Here is a 13116-nt window from a genome sequence, read left to right on the forward strand (position 1 = left end):
TGGGGGGGCGCTATTTAAAGGCGGCCTGTTCCTGGCTTTTTCTGTGGCAGACATTTTTGCACCACTCATTCTGACAGAGAGAGAGATTCTGAGAGAGAGAAAGAGAGACTTCTGCATAGAGTCAATGCTGTGTGAAGTAGTTTTGGCTACTGAGCATCACTTTGCAGGTACTTTTGTTTTTGACCTTCATTACTTTGATTGCCAAGAGACTATGGGGGCTGCACTGATTTGGGGTGTTGTCCTGCGCCAGCAGATTCAGAGGCAACAGAGACGCAGAGAGAGAGTGGCAATCATGGCCAGACGGAGGAGGGCCAACAGACCTCTGTACAGGAGACCTTACCCTCCCAGGGTATTTCGCCAACAATTCGCCTACATTAATTTGTCTGAGGAGCAGTGTTTGTGCAGTCTGCGCTTCAGCAAGGCGGTGGTCACTGAGCTCTGCCACCTGCTGCAGCCAGATCTGCAGCCTCTACTGAGGACCAGGACGTCTCTGTCGGTGGCAGTGAAGATCACAGTGGTTCTGAACTTTTATGCCACCAGCTCCTTTCAAGCAGCTACTGGGGACATCGCCAATATCTCCCAGTTCGCGGTCCATTGCTGCATCCGTCAGGTCACAAATGCCCTCTATAAAAGGAGACGCCAGGACATCTCTTTCCCGATGACCCGGGCCAAACAGCATGAACGCGCATTGGGCTTTGCGAAGATAGCGGGCTTCCCCATGGTACAGGGCGCCATTGACTGCATGCATGTGGTATTGCGTGCACCGCATGAGAATGCAGAGGATTTCCGCAACCGCAAGGGGTTCCACTCCTTAAACATCCAGTTGGTCTGTGATCACAGACAGCTGACACTCACTGTGAATGCCCGCTATCCTGGCAGTAGCCACGATGCTTTCATCCTGCGCCAGACTGCTGTGCCAGAACTTTTCCAGGCACCGCATCAGCCAAGTGGTTGGCTCCTCGGGGACAAGGGTTTTCCACTGTGCACCTGGCTGATGACACCGCTCCGTAACCCCAACACCCCTGCTGAGCTGCGGTACAACGAGAGCCATCTCGCCACCAGGAACATCGCTGAGCAGACAGTCGGCGTGCTCAAGCAACGGTTCCGCTATCTGGACCACTCAGGAGGAGCCCTGCAGTATTCGCCTGAGCGAGTCTCCCTCTTCGTTGTTGTGTGCTGCATGCTGCATAACCTGGCAATCCTCAGGACCCAGCCAATGCCACCAGGCCTTGGAACACCACCAGAGGAGGAGGAGGAAGAGGAGGAGGATGATGATCAGCAGCACCAAGGCGGGAGGGAGGCCCACAATGTAGAAACTGCAAGGGCCGTCCATCAATGGCTGATAGCAAGCCGCTTCTAGGCCTCTGCTGAGGAAATGGCTTCTGCTATTGAGAACAACATGAATGAAACCAACCCGCAACCCCTAAGCCGGGCAAGGCAGCAATGATTCCAGAGACCAAACATGTACATTTTGAATAAAAAACTTATTTATTTTACAAACTCTGTGTGTGTCATTTCTTCACGACAAACTAATAGAAACAAACACAAAAAAAAAAGTAATTAACATAACTGGTTCTCGCAACCTGGAGATAATGTCCAAAACACTAAACAAAAGTTTGAACATGAACCTCGGCCTTTAATAAAAAAATTACCAACATTTCGTCACACCTCCTACTTTTTGCCCTTTGAGGGTGATCTTCCCTTGCGCACTTCCCCCCTTCCCACCCTACTGTTCCTCCGTAATGGGGCCCCAGTGGCTGCAGCAAGGCTGGAGGAAGGCTGCTGATTGTCAGAACCTGAGACTGCAGATGCCCTTGAAGGATGGCCTCGACCAGCTCTGGGCCTGGAGGGCCCGGCTGCAGACTGCACCAACTCTGCATGGGCAGCAGCAGTCTGGGCTACAGGCAGTGGCAAGTGCAATGGGGAAGTGACAGTGGTGGCAGCAGGAATGCTGTCATCTTGAGAGAGGACAGCAACTCCCTGCTCGACTGACACACTGGCACTCCCAGGGGGCAGCACATCAGCATCCGGAGCAATCTGCTGGAGCACAGATTGCTGGCCTGCTGCGGCGCGGTGAGAGCCCCGGGGAAATGTGCCAGACCAGCGACAATGGCAGCAGTCAGTGCTTGTGTGGCCTCAATCTGAGTCTGCATGAGAGCAGTCAGAGATGGGATCACGGAAGCCAGTGACTGAATTGCAGCACTAAGCATTTGCGTGACATCTGCCTGTGCTACAGCGAAGTGCTCCACACTCCTTGCCAGTGATTCAATGCATTCAAGCACCCTTCCCACTGCACCCATGAGCTCAGTGTGCATGTCCACCGCCTGGGTGTTCATTTCAGCGATGAGCCACTCCTCCTCTGTGTCCAGTGCAGCAGGACTCGCTGGCCTACTCTCCCTCCAGGGAGAAGGCCCCTGGGCTTCCCTAGCCACATCGCATTGCTGTAGCCCGCTGGGTCCTGGAGCTACACCCTCATCAGACCCTTCTCCCCTGCTCCCCTCCAGGGAAGACGTGTTCCCAGTGTGGGCATGGGCTTCCTCGGGAGAGAGTGGTGCTGATGCTCCGGCTTCCTCTTCCTCCTCGCCAGCAGCTTCACTCCCACTGGCAGCTTGAGGGCCCATCTCCTCAGCTGGTGAATCACCATCTGAAAGCAGGGAGGTACAAGAGTGGCTTTAGCGTGAGGACAGGGGGGCAGTAAGGGAGGAATGAGTGCAGCGATTTAGTAAGTTGGATTGAAAGTGTCAAAGGCTAGTGTTGTGAGGGACAAGTGGAAGGAGAGGGGAGAGAAAGCTGATGACCTTACCATTGCTGTCCAGAACGGGGTCGGCCTCTCCAGGGACAACGGGACCGAGCATCTGGCTTGCCACAATCCTGTGGACGCGCGCCTCAAGATCGCTGAGGGGTTGCAGCTGAGGCCGCCCTTCACCCATCCATTGCTGCTCTCTCCTATTATGAGGTAGCTTGGCCTGCAAGAAAAAGGACGGCGTTTGAGTAAATATACAGCCATGGCCTTGCCTGATGTGCCTCCCATAATTGAATAGCCCTTAATGTATGCAGCCATGGTCTTGCCTGATGTGCCTCCCATAGGTGAATAGCCCTTACTGTATGCAAAGTGTGGAATGTGCATGTGTGTTTCATGAGAGGGCCATAGGTGTTGAATGAGTGTTGGGCATTGGGGTTTTAAGACCCTCTGGCCATAGAGTGAGGTGGAAATGGAGGGATGGAGAGGTTTTGAAAAAAAGCCACTCACCCTGATGACCCGAGTGAGGTCGTTGAACTTTTTGCGACATTGAGTATGGGTCCTGGTCACCATGCTCCTGGAGGAGGCGTGCTGAGCCACCTCCATCCACACTCTTCTGTACTCACACTGCAAAGGCCTCTTGGCACTCTCAGGGTAGAGTATAGATCTTCTGCGCTCCACCGTGCCACACCAGAGCCTCCAAGGCCCACTCGCTGAAGCGCTGAGCTCGTTCTCTCATCCTCTCCATAGTCCTTGGCTGGAAGATTTAGGCACAGGTCTGTCCAGGCAGAGATTCAAGGCTCCAATGAGCAGGGTGTGGTTGGAGAGCAAGATCGACCCTCCCCTTTAAGAACTGTCCAGCGCCAGTGTGTCTGTGTTCCATCGCTAACTGACATCACCTGCGCTGCGCCCGTGCTCTGAGTTAGCGCCTCACTCCTCAGCCTTTGCGCCTTAAGACAGGTGTGCAGCACCTGATTTAGCACTCCAATCACCTCCAAGGGCGATAAAAGTCAAGTTTGCAGTTGGAGGCGATAATTAGCGCCAGGTGCTAAACTTTGCGCCCGGCTGATAATCGCGCCCCAAACGGGGCGATACTGAATTTCTCCCCCTATGACTCTATGGCCTAGAAATTGGGTTGGTAGCGCCGGCGCTGAGCGCCTAAAGAGACCTAGAATTGGGGCGAAGCGCTATGTTGGGGCGGACGCTATGAAGATAGCGCCAACTCAGATATTGACTATACATTTAGCGCCTGCGCTAAGTGTTTGCGCGCGCCCGCGAGCGCAAGCAGCTCATGACGTCATTTCAGTGTGCAACGCCTTTTAGGAGCGCCTGAGCGCATATTGGGTGGCGCCCGGAGCCTTAGCGCCCAGCGCTATTAGTGACAGTTCGAGGGAGGGCTAACAGGCCCTTCTCGGAGTAGGGGGGCGCTATTTAAAGGGGACAGCGCTACTGCAGAATCTTCTGCCACTTGGCCTGCTCATTGCGCTCGCTGCTAGAGAGAGTTGGCGAGCTAATGTGGAGCGGAGTTCTGGGATTTGAGCTTTACAGTACTTGGTACCTTCAACCCTGTCCGAAGCACTTGCACCACTACACCTAAAAGCCTTTTGACCGACTGGCATCGGAATGGGAGCTTGTTTGGAGGGCGACGGACCTCATCTGCACTCTGTGCAGCAGTCGTGATGACCTGCCTTGCCCTGCGGGGAGATGGTGGCCGAACTTGCTTATCCCCCCTGCGTTGCTCCATGCCGCTTGGTCCGGCAACTGGTTCATCCTCAGAGCCACCCTCCCTCCCCTCCAGGGGACTACTATCCCCAGTCTGCAGATGTCTCCGCTCCCCGGATTCTGCAACGGCTGGTCCGGATTCCTCCTGGTCCTCGCCTCCGTTGGCACTGGCACTGGCAGCTTCAGCGTGTTGAGCCCGAGTTGGTGCTGCTTCATCTGAAAGTGGGAGGTGGAAGAGTGGCTTTAGCAAAAGGACAGGTTTGCTGAAAGGCATGCCAGATTGCGGCAAGGCTCTGACATGGCTGCACACTGAGGATGCATGCTGGCGGGGGGACCAAGTGGAAGGCAACAGGTGGAAAAGGTGAGAGTCTTACCCTCGCTGTCGGTAATGGGGTCGGCAGATGCAGTGGTCACTGGACCAGACAGACGTCCTCCAAGTATCTGGTGCATCTCTCCTCCAGATCCGTGAGAGTGACCACTTGTGGAGGTCCGCCACCGGTTCGACACTGCTCCTTTCTAATCTGTGCCATCTTGGACTGCAGGGGAAAGAAGGGGAGGTTCTGTTACATGAGGCCTTGAGACCTCATCGCATGCCCCCCATGGTGCAAGAGCCCTTACATGAGGCCTTGAGACATCTGTCCATGTGTGTGGCCAGAAAGGGCCATGGGTGCATAATGACAGATGGCCATTGGCGCATCATTGCAGCAGGGTGCCCGAAGTCAGCTGCAGATGGAGGGAAGCACAAGTTTGGTAAACCATCACTCACCCTAACGATCCGTGTGAGGTCGTTGAATTTCTTCCTGCACTGAACAGGGGTCCTGGTCGCCATGCTGCTGGAATTCACCCTCACAGCAACCTCCCTCCAAGATCGTCGATAAGCCTTCTGATTTGGCCTCTTGCCATCATCCGGATACAGGACCTCTCGATGGTGTTCAACTGCAGCCACCAAGTGGTCCAGAGCCTCAGTGCTGAAGCGCCCTGCTCTCTGCCTAACCTTCTCCATAATGTACACGTTTCTAACGCCAGACAAGGGCGAGCGCCGAATCTGAGGCCTACAGGGCGTTGGGTGTTTAAGCTCAGTCTGACTGACCCGCCCCTTTAAGAGCCGGCCGGCGCCTATAGGTCTCGTGCTTTCCCGTAATTGAGTTAACCTGCGCTGCGCCCGTCCGCGTCGATAGTGAGTAGCGCCTGACCTTTTGCGCCTTAAGAGCACCGTGCAACGGCTGATTTAGTGCCTCAATCCCCTTTGGGGGCGATGCAACCCAATATCGCGCCAGGCGGCGATAAGTTCGTCTGGCTATAAACTTTGCGCATCGCCAGTTCTAACGCCTCAAGCGGGGCTATACCCAATTTCTAGGCCAATGACTCACTAGACACCCCTCACACTTACCCTCACCCTAGTGCAATCATACCAACTAGCAACACACAAGGGTAGACACTTGGGTGTTTTAGCCAATGTTAATGTAAAGTATCTGTTAATGTGGTGTCAAACATTGAAACCTTTATTTTCAACACTTTGCATTCTTGGACAGATTTGTGTGCACCTTTTAAAGTGGCTTAGTGAGTTGCAGTGAATGATGAGATATAACAGTACCCCCCGCAATGGTGATGAGTGTGAAATGTTGGGGGTTTGGTGTGTTGTGTGCGCCCAGTCAGCTTCGCCTCTGACTGTCCCTTGAGCGGTTCGAATCGCTCCCATACCCCCTGGGTTCTAGACACCGGACTTAGGTACAGGCGGCGATGCAGAAAATCGAGTAGACAAGTAGTTTGGTATAAGAAAACCAAGATTTTATTAAAAACAGAATACAACAATCTTAAGGAAAATTACTGGTATGAAAAATACCGGCATAGAATAATTACACTTATATGGGAATGGGGAACACACGGCACATCGAGGGAAAAACAACGACATTAACAATCCCCTTATCCTTATCCCATATAACTAGGGCTGTAGAGAGGGCTTTAAACTAACTAGTGGGGGGGAGGTTCCTAGAGAGCAAATAAAAAAAATGACAACAGAGAAGGTCATAGACTTAGGTAGCAGTGGGGAAATTAAAAACCAGAGCGTGTCAGGAAGGGGCAGAAGGTATGGAGTAAAAGGAAAAGTAATAAAAAGGGCAAAAGCAGGAACTAAGTGTCACAAAACATATTTGAAAGTTCTCTATCTGAATGCACGTAGCATTCGTAACAAAATAGACGAGTTAATGGCACAAATAACTACATATGGGTATGATCTTGTGGCCATTACAGAAACATGGCTGCAGGGTGACAAGGCCTGGGAATTAAACATACCAGGTTATTTAATGGTCAGGAAGGACAGGCAGGAAGGAAGGGGAGGTGGGGTGGCTATGTTAATAAAGGAAGGAATCACTAATACAGAGAAATGATATTGGGTCAAAAGATCAGGATAATGAAACAGTTTGGGTGGAGATAAGGAATAATAAGGGGAAAAAAACACTAGTGGGCGTAGTCTATAGGCCTCCGAACAGTGGCAACTCTGTTGGATGGAGTATCAATCAGGAAATAGTTGAGGCTTGTAATAAGGGAACATCTATAATTATGGGGGATTTTAACTATCATATTAATTGGACAAATCAAATTGGGCAGGGCTGCCTTGAGGATGAGTTCATTGAGTGTATTAGGGATGGGTTTCTTGAGCAGTATGTAACTGAACCGACCAGGGGGTAAGCAACCTTAGACCTGGTCCTGTGTAACGAGACAGGATTAATTAAAAATGTCCTAGTAAAGGATCCCCTTGGAATGAGTGACCATAACATGGTTGAATTCCATATTCAATTAGAGGGTGAGAAGGTTGGATCTCAAACAAACATGCTAAGCTTGAATAAAGGAGACTATGAAGGTATGAGAGCGGAATTGAGTAGAGTGGATTGGGAAAATAGATTAAAGGGTAAGACGATACATGATCAGTGGTGTACATTTAAGGAGTTATTTTACAAATTCCAAAAAAAAAATATTCCACTGAGAAGAAAAGGGTGTAAAAGAAAAGACAGCCACCCGTGGCTAAGTAAAGAAATTAAGGATAGTATTCGACTAAAAACAAGGGCATATAAGGTAGCCAAATCTAGTGGGAGGATAGAGGATTGGGAAAACTTTAAAAGACAGCAAAAAATAACAAAAAGATTGATTAAGAAAGGGAAGATAGATTATGAAAGTAAATTAGCAAAAAATATAAAAACAGATAGTAAGAGTTTTTATAGTTATATAAAAAGAAAAAGGGTGGCTAAAGTAAATGTTGGTCCCTTAGAGGATGAGACCGGGAAATTAATGGTGGGAAATATGGAGATGGCAAAAACACTGAATGAATATTTTGTATCAGTCTTTACAGTAGAGGACACTAAGAATATCCCAACACTGGACAAACAGGGGGCTATGGGGGGGAGGAGCTAAACACGATCAAAATCACTAAGGAAGTGGTACTCGGTAAAATAATGGGACTCAAGGCAGATAAATCACCTGGACCTGATGGCTTACATCCTAGGGTCTTGAGGGAAGTGCCGGTAGGGATTGTGGATGCATTGGTAATAATTTTCCCAAACTCCCTGGACTCAGCAAAGGCCCCGGCAGACTGGAAAACTGCTAATGTAACACCCTTATTTAAAAAGGGCAGTAGACAGAAGGCTGGAAACTATAGACCGGTTAGCCTAACATCTGTGGTAGGTAAAATTTAGGAGTCCATTATTAAGGAGACAGCAACAGGACATTTGGATAAACATAATTTAATAGGACAAAGTCAGCATGGTTTTATGAAGGGGATGTCATGTTTGACAAATTTGCTGGAGTTCTTTGAGGAAGTAACATATAGGGTGGATAAAGGGGAACCAGTGGACGTAGTGTATTTAGACTTCCAAAAGGCATTTGACAAGGTGCCACACAAAAGATTATTGCTTAAGATAAAAAATCACGGGATTGGGGGTAATATTCTGGCATGGATAGAGGATTGGCTATCTAACAGAAGGCAGAGAGTTGGGATAAATGGTTAATTCTCAGACTGGCAATCAGTAACTAGTGGTGTTCCGCAGGGGTCAGAGCTGGGTCCCCAACTCTTTACAATCTATATTAACGATTTGGAGGAGGGGACCGAGTGTAACATATCAAAGTTTGCAGATGATACTAAGATGGGAGGGAAAGTACTGAGTGAGGAGGACATAAAAAACCTGCAAGGGGACATAGACAGGCTAATTAAGTGGGCAGAGATTTGGCAGATGGAATACAATACTGGAAAGTGTGAGGTTATGCACTTTGGCAGGAAAAATCGTAGAGCAAGTTATTATCTTATTGGCAAGAGACTGGAAAGTACTGAAGTACAAAGGGATCTGGGGGGTCCTGGTGCACGAAACTCAAAAGGTTAGTATGCAGGTGCAGCAAGTGATTAAGAAGGCCAATGGAATGTTGGCTTTCATTGCTAGGGGGATAGAATATAAAACTAGGGAGGTATTGCTTCAGTTGTACAAGGTATTGGTGAGACCGCACCTGGAATACTGCATACAGTTTTGGTGTCCATACTTAAGAAAAGACATACTTGCTCTCGAGTCAGTACAAAGAAGGTTCACTCGGTTAATCCCGGGGATGAGGGGATGGACATATGAGGAGAGGTTGAGTAGATTGGGACTCTACTCATTGGAGTTCAGAAGAATGAGAGGCGATCTTATTGAAACATATAAGATTGTGAAGGGGTTGGATCGGGTGGATGCGGGGAGGATGTTCCCGATGATGGGTGAAACTAGAACTAGGGGGCATAGTCTTAGAATAAGGGGCTGCTCTTTCAAAACTGAGATGAAGAGGAACTACTTCACTCAGAGGGTGGTAGGCCCATGGAATATGCTGCCCCAAAAAGCTGTAGAAGCTACATCATTACATAAATTTAAAACAGAAATAGACAGTTTCCTAGAAGTAAAGGGAATTAAGGGTTACGGGGAGCGGGCAGGAATTTGGACATGAGTCTAGGTTCGGATCGGTCATGGCCCTGTGGGTAGCGGAGCGGGCCCAGAGGCCGTGTAGCCTGATCCTGCTCCTATTTCGTGTGTCTAATTCTGTTAGATTCAGGAGATGGTTCTGTGATAGTAGATTGGCGGTTAGGATCAGATCAGCCATGATCTTATTGAATGGCAGAGCAGGCTCGAGGGGCCGATTGGCCTACTCCTGCTCCTATTTCTTATGTTCTTATGTTCTTATGTCCCCCCTATACCTAACTAGATTAAGCTATGAGGGGCCAGGAATTCATGTTCACCAACCCAAAACCTGTTGCTTTAACGGTTGTGAGTTTGAGGTTTAGTCTTGCTGTCCTTTGCGGTACCCGTCACCACGTGGTCTCAGGGCGTGGTGCTGTAGTTGTTGCTGTGAAGCACCCTCCTTTCCTCAGCAACCATCGTCGTCTCGTCGCGATGGGTTTTCTTCTTCTTTTCCCTCGGGCGGTCATCGGCGGTAATGTTGCGGTTGGGGGGTCGGTTGGTGGTTTTAACCGCTTAGTTGATTTTACTACCCATCCTTTGAACGCCAGTATATTCATCGCGGGCGTGGACACCCGCGTCTAACACCTGCTTATTCGCAGTGTTCAAACGCCAACTTATTCTCACTGTCCATATACACTGCCGATTTCTTCCCCAAACGCCAGCTTATAACTAGGCATTTGGTTTTTACCAATGCGTCTTTTGCTGCCCTTCCCTGCTCTTATCGGTTACCTTCTTCTTCATCTCGTCTCGTCTCGTCTCGTCCCTTTGTGGCCTGTGTGTCCTGTGTGGTATTGAACTTGGGTCTTGTTCTCCTCCCGCGTTTTGGCCCCGGTATAATGGGTGTCCTTGGTTGTTGAGCGGTGCGGGGAGCGAGAAGAGAACCCGCCACGAGGCCAGGGCATGAGTACGAACGGCAGCAGGCCAAAAGCCAAACAGCAGGAGCAAGAGAGTCAAGAGAAGAAGAGAGTGATTGCTACTGATGGGCCTACAATTATACCCGTTCTTCTACTCCTTATCTGCACGCCAAATCAGGTCAGTCCATTGTTTAACTTTTGGCGGGCTTGTTTAAATGATTACAACCATTTATTTTAACGACTTTTGGAATGGTTGTCTCTGGGTCTAATGGCCCCGATGTCCTGGTTGTTTTGTCATGGATAAGACCTAATTGTCCTCATCTTGACATGATGGCTACTGTGAGCTGTTACCCATTAAACATGTAGAAACTTAATGGCCACGATTATAGGCCCATTCTAGCTTGATTTGATTCAAGTTGAATAAATGCGTATTCTGTGTTTACTTTGTCTGGCTGGCTCCAAAGAGTCGCTGTTCACAGATTCCTGCATTTTAATGTTTCGTCTCCGGGTCTGCTTGTTGGCAGAGCCTTGCTTTAAAAATCCTGTCAGTATTGGTCACGAGGTTTACAGAAGCCATTTTGGGTACCCTGCTTTTAATAACTTGTCCAAAAAAGGGTCCCTTGATCCATAACTTGGGGAGTGCGGGAATTTTGAGAACCCTGCAACTTACAGAAAGGAATGGCTTGGGCATTGGGGGGATGCTTTATGGTGTTGGTGTGGGGTGGTACCAACCTGGTGCATCATGTGGCAGCCAGGGTGTACAGCATCAAGTGCCTCCCAGGTAGCAATGTGGTCAGGTGCTGATGCCCTGTGTCCTGCGCAGCATCAGGTGATTGCGGAGAAGGTTGGTGTTATTGGTGCTGCTGGTGTTGGGGCTGATTGTGGTGGGATTCTGACGACCAAGGTGAGAGGGTATAAAGAAGCATTCTGTCAATGGTGAGAGAGTTCTTCCAATGAGGTGAGAGTGACTGGAGAGTGGAAATTGCAAAGCCTGCAGAATGTGTGCTGGAAATGCAGTGAGAAAAAGCTTCTGCCTGAGGAAAGTGAAGGTCAGTCAGGTGGGAGCTCTTACTGTACATTTCAAGCTGTCAAGTAATCAGCTGGAGCAATGGCCACTGAACTCATGCCTCAGCTTGACAGCCGTGGTCTGCACACAGTGGGGATCCCGTGGTCATGAAGTTAAAGACAAAAGGTAAGTGAAAAAAGGCTGTTAAGCATCTGGAAACTAGATGCTAATAACTTTAATTAGGTTCCCCACCACTGCCAGTTGGATCTGTTCAGCGTTGACAGACCCGATATTGGGAAAGGCATGTGGCGGCAGGTTCACTGCTGGGTCCCGGCCCACTGTCAAAAAAACCACTTTCCCACCTGACCCACCAATGATCCTGCCCGCTAACCCTCCGCAAAATTCTGGACTTAATTTTTCTTTGGTTTCCTTGTGGGCCAGGAGGAGCCAGAATGCTCCTTGTGCACCTCACACCTCAATCTTAACTGAAGCAAACACAAGTGTGGTGGCTACAGCAATACAACAACAACCCTTTAATGTAATAAAACATCCCAAGGTGCTCCACAGGAGCGTTAACAAACAAAATTTGACACCGAGCCACATAAGTATTAGGATAGGTAACCAAAAGCTTGGTTTTATGTAGCATCTTAAAGAAGGAGAGAGAGGTAGAGAGGCACAGAGGTTTAGGGAGGGAATTCCAGAGGTAAGGGCCTAGGCAACACCAACAACAACTTGCATTTATATAGCGCCTTGACCATAGCAAAACGTCACAAGGTGCTTCACAAGAGCGTTATTAATCAAAATTTGACACTGAGCAACATAAGGAGATATCAGCACAGATGGCCAAAGGCTTCGTCAATGAGATAGGTTTTAAGGAGCATCCTAAAGGAGGACAGCGAGGTAGAAAGGCGGAGAGGGATTATTAATCGGGGAAAAATTCGGGAGCTTACCGCCTCCCGTTAGAGGGAGGGAATTCCAGAGCTTAGGGCCTAGGCAGCTGAATGCACGGCCACCAATTATCGAGCAAAGAAAATTGGGGATGCGCAAGAGGCCAGAATTGGAGGCGTGCAGAGATCTCGGAGGGTTGTAGGGCTGAAGGAGGTTGCAGTGATAGGGAGGGGCGAAACAAATAAGGATGAGAATTTTAAAATTGAGGCGTTGCCGGACAGGGATCCAAAGTAGTTCAGTGAGCTCAAAAGAAAATTGGCTTCTGTTTCGCAATATTGCTTAAACACATTAATGCGCTAGAAATTCGTTATAGCCCAGGAATGGACGGTATCTTTAGAAAAGTTTGAGAATTAGCGCCAGGCGCTAATGCTTTAAATTGCACGCAAAATTCATTTTCACTGCTCAAAGAAATGATTGGAGTGCTAAATCAAGTCTTAAAGGCCTAGCTCAGGGGCGTTACACTGAAAGGGTGGACCAATATCGGGTATATCGGGTGCAGTCTAATCTCAACTCATCATTGCCACAGCCTTTTCCCAGTACTTAAAGGGGAGGTTCATTGATACTGCATCACCTCATTCTCAGCATTGCTGGCTGTGCAGCTGCCTCAGCAAGAAGAAGCACATCAAGGAGAAGGAGCCGAAGGATTGAGGCAGGTGTGCTCATGGCAGATCCACCTCAGTTGGGTGGTCAAGGTGATTGAATGCTTCAACAAATGCTACATACCACCATCTGTACCACAAGCTTCACACACTGCCCATAGCACCACACCCCCAGCACACACCCACCAACAATCTCTACCTACCAACACTCACACCCACATCTCACGCCATGCACACAATGACAGCTATTCAACTATGGCAGGCACAATGGTCATTA

Source organism: Somniosus microcephalus, chromosome 5 (assembly GCF_052327205.1).
Source record: "Somniosus microcephalus isolate GS21.2 chromosome 5, FLI_Smic_1.0, whole genome shotgun sequence".
Lineage (NCBI taxonomy): Eukaryota > Metazoa > Chordata > Chondrichthyes > Squaliformes > Somniosidae > Somniosus > Somniosus microcephalus.